The sequence below is a fragment of the Capricornis sumatraensis genome, chromosome 15, assembly GCF_032405125.1.
Source record: "Capricornis sumatraensis isolate serow.1 chromosome 15, serow.2, whole genome shotgun sequence".
Lineage (NCBI taxonomy): Eukaryota > Metazoa > Chordata > Mammalia > Artiodactyla > Bovidae > Capricornis > Capricornis sumatraensis.
The window spans coordinates 50,575,133-50,578,932 of record NC_091083.1 but is presented as its reverse complement, the minus strand read 5'-3'; the positions used below and the strand labels follow the sequence as shown (position 1 = coordinate 50,578,932).

At 39.6% G+C, this 3,800-nt stretch overlaps 1 pseudogene; it reads left to right on the top strand.

The window, feature by feature from the left end:
* The first annotated feature begins 2,741 nt into the window (after positions 1-2,741).
* Positions 2,742-3,502, top strand: LOC138091120 (homeobox protein OTX2 pseudogene; annotated as a pseudogene).
* Positions 3,503-3,800: the final 298 nt, after the last annotated feature.

Sequence of the window (3,800 nt, the reverse complement as noted above, 5' to 3'; positions counted from 1 at the left end):
AAAGAGATGACTGAGTCTTGCAGCGAGGAAATAGAGTTTATTGAACGGAAACAGAAAAGGCTTCTGACATAGACATCAGAAGAGGGTAAAGGAGAATACCCCCTTCCTTAACTTGAGCAGAGCTTTATATACCTTCTAGTGGGCTACTAACAATAGGTTAAAGAAACATTTCAAGGCTGTAAAAGTTTTTCCAAAGCTCTTTCCCAGCGTATACATCTTGAGATAACATCAGCACAAGATTGACTAAAAGGTACAAGTTCCTGTGAGGGAGGAAAAAACATGCCTTTGGGCAAGATATATTGTTGCCATTTAATCATCAGTCAAGAGCAGCAAAACATGCTTTTGAGCAAAATATACTGTTGCTATTTGATCACAATCCTTACATGACATACTGCTACTGCTAAGTCACTTCAGTCATGTCCGACTGTGCGACCCCATAGATGGCAGCCCACCAGGCTCCTCCGTCCATGGGATTTTCCAGGCAAGAGTACTGGAGTGGGGTGCCATTGCCTTCTCCTACATGACATAAGGCCTAAGGAAAAACATGTCTGCGAGAAAGATGTATTATTGTCATTTAGTAATAGATGTGTTTTTGTTACTTAGTAATTATCATGGAGCCTATGTGACTAAGGCAAAGAGCGTATACCTCCTCCCTAAGGGCGCCTTATCAACCTGCCTGAAGTTAACTATATCACTGTAATCGGCAAATAGTGGCAGTTTTACTTCTTTTTAAATTTGGGTTTCTTTTATTTCTTTTTCTTCCTTGATTGCCATGAGTAGGACTTCTAAAACCATGTTAAACAAAAGTGATGAGTGTAGACTTCCCTGCCTTGTTCCTGATCTCAGAGGAAATGCTTTCAGTTTTTCACCATTGGGTACTCTGTTAGCTGTAAGTTTGTCATATATGGCCTTTATTATGTTGAGATATGTTCCCTCTATGCCTACTTTCTAGTGAGTTTTTAATCAGAAGTGGATGCTGATTTTGTCATAAGCTCTTTCTACATCTATTGAGATGATCATATGATTTTTATTCTCTTATTTGTTGGTGTAGTGTATCACAGTGATTGATCTGGGGATACTAAAAAACCTTTTCCACCCCTGGGATAAATCCCACTTGATCGTGGTGTATGACCCTTTTAATGTATTGTTGGGTTCAGTTTGCTAGCATTTTGTGGAGGATTTTTGCATCTATGTTCATCAGAGATATTGGCCAGTAATTTTCTTTTCTGTGGTATCTTTGTCTGTTTTTGGTATCAGTGTGAAGGTAGCGTCATAGAATGAGTTTAGGAGTATTCCTTCCACTGTGATTTATTGGAATAGTTTCAGGATAGGTGTTAACTCTTCTCTAAATTTTTGATGGAATTCTCTTGTGAAGCCATCTTGTCCTGTACTTTTGTTTGTTATATGTTTTTTAGTGTACAGAGGATGGGGGAGCTGGATGGCATCACCAATGCAATGGACGTGAACTTGGGCAAACTCCAGGAGATGGTGAGGGACCGAGAGCTATGACCATGGGGTTGCGAAGAGTTGAATACAACTAGGCAACTGAACAACATGTATTTTAATCACAGTTTCGATTTCAGAACTTGTGATTTTCTGTTCTTATTTTCTATTTCTTCTTGGTTCCTTCCTGGGAAATTTTGCCTCTAAGAATTTGTCCATTTCTTTCAGGTTGTCCATTTTATTGGCATATAGTTGATCATAGTCTTATGATCCTTTGTATCTGTGGAGCCATTGTAACTTTTTCATTTCTAATTCTATTGATTTTGAGTTCTCTCCCTTTTTTCTTGATGAGTCTGGCTGAAGGTTTATCTTTTCAAAGAAGCAGTTTTTCCTTTCATTGATCTTTTCTATTTTTTTCTTTTTTATTTCATTTATTTCTGCTATGATCTTTATGATTTCTTTCCTTCTACTAGCTTTGGGTTTCAGTTGCTCTTCTTCTCTAGCTACTTTATGTGTAAGCTTAGGTTGTTTATTTGTGATTTTTCTTCTTTCCTGAGATAAGATTGTATTACTATATATCTTCCTCTTAGAACTGTTTTTGCTGTATCCCATAGGTTTTGTATTGTAGTGTTTTTGTTTTCATTTGTCTGGGTACTTTTGGATTTCCTCTTTGATTTCTTCAGTAATCTATTGGTTTCTTAGTAGCATATTGTTTAGCCTCTATGTGTTTGTGTTTTTTACAGGTTTTTTTTTTTTTCTTTTAGTTGACTTCTAATTCATAGCATTGTGGTCAGGAAGGATGTCTGAAATAATTTCAATTTTCTTAAATTTACTCCAGCTTGCTTTATAGGCCAGTATGTGATCAATTCTAGTGAATGTTAGATGTGACTTGAGAAGAATGTGTATTCTGCTGCTTTTGGATGGAATATTCTATAAATATCAACTAAGTCCATCTGGTCTAATGTTTCATTTAAGGCCTGTGTTTCCTTATTTATCTTCTGTCTGGATGATCAGACATTGATGAAAGTGGGGTGTCTTTTTATGTTAGTGGTGGAACAGGGAAGAGCTGCATCCTCCAGAGTGGTAAACCAACACCTCTTTTTGTTTGTTTGTTTTGCCTTAGTTCCACCACTCCAAACACACCCATCAAGGATTCTGAATCTGTCCACCCTGGGCAAAACAAGACCTTCCAGCTAGGTCCCCTGGATTTTGGCCAACTTTGCACCTCCAGACAATCTTAGCAAGATGTCTTATCTTACTTAAGCAATTACCTTATGCAGTCATTGCACTGAGTCTGACTGGCCACTCCTCAGAAACAGCAGTAGGAGAGGAAAACGTTCAGTCAGGCGCAGCTAGATTCACTGGAAGCACTGTTTGCTAAGACTCAATACCCACATATCTTCATGCAGGAGGAGTTGGTGCTGAAAATCAACTTGCCTAAGTCCAGGGTACAGGTATGGATTAAGAACTGAAGAACAATGTGCCACCAACAGCAGCAGCAATGACAGAATGGAGGTCTAAACAAAGTAACACCTGACATAGACATCTGCCCTGGAAGTGAGTTCAGACAGTGTAACAAGTGGCCTATTCACTCCCCACCTCTGGCACCTTGGTCCCAGCCGTTCCCAGCATCAGTGCTCCTGGGTCCATCTGGAGCCCAGCTTGCATATCTCCACTTTCAGATCCCTTGTCTACTTCCTCTTCTTGCATGCAGAGGTCCTATCCCATGACCTATACTCAGGCTTCAGGTTGTATAGTCAAGGATATGCTGGCTCAACTTCCTACTCTGAGAGCAAGGACTGTGGATTGACTCTCATGCATCACCAGCTTTCTGGACCAGCAACCACACTCAATCCCATGGATAACAATGCAGCCACCAGGCATCTCAATCGGTTCCCAGCTTCTCTTTCCACCCAAGGATATGGTGCTTCAAGCTTGGATTTTAACTCAACCACTGATTGCTTGGATTGTAAGTACTGTCTCCTAGAAGCTTAACTTCAGTGCTGACTGCTTAGATTATAAAGATCAGACATCTTCATGGAAATTCCAGGTTTGGTGAAGACCTATAAAACCTCCTCTATGGATGAATTTTAAATATACTGGGCTGGACATTCTAGTCTTAGCCAGGCATTGGTTAAAAGAGTTAAATGGTATGATACTCAGACTCATCTTCTGATTAATGTCTTGGGAGGCAGTGAAGGAAAATGAAAGGCCTTAAAGTGGCCTACCAACCAGTTACCTGAAATGGACAAACCAACCTACTTAATACTTAACATCATGTCCCAATTTTAGATCATCAGTTTTCCTGATTCACAAAGTGATTGAAAGCAATCTAGCCATGTGCAAACAAATACCAC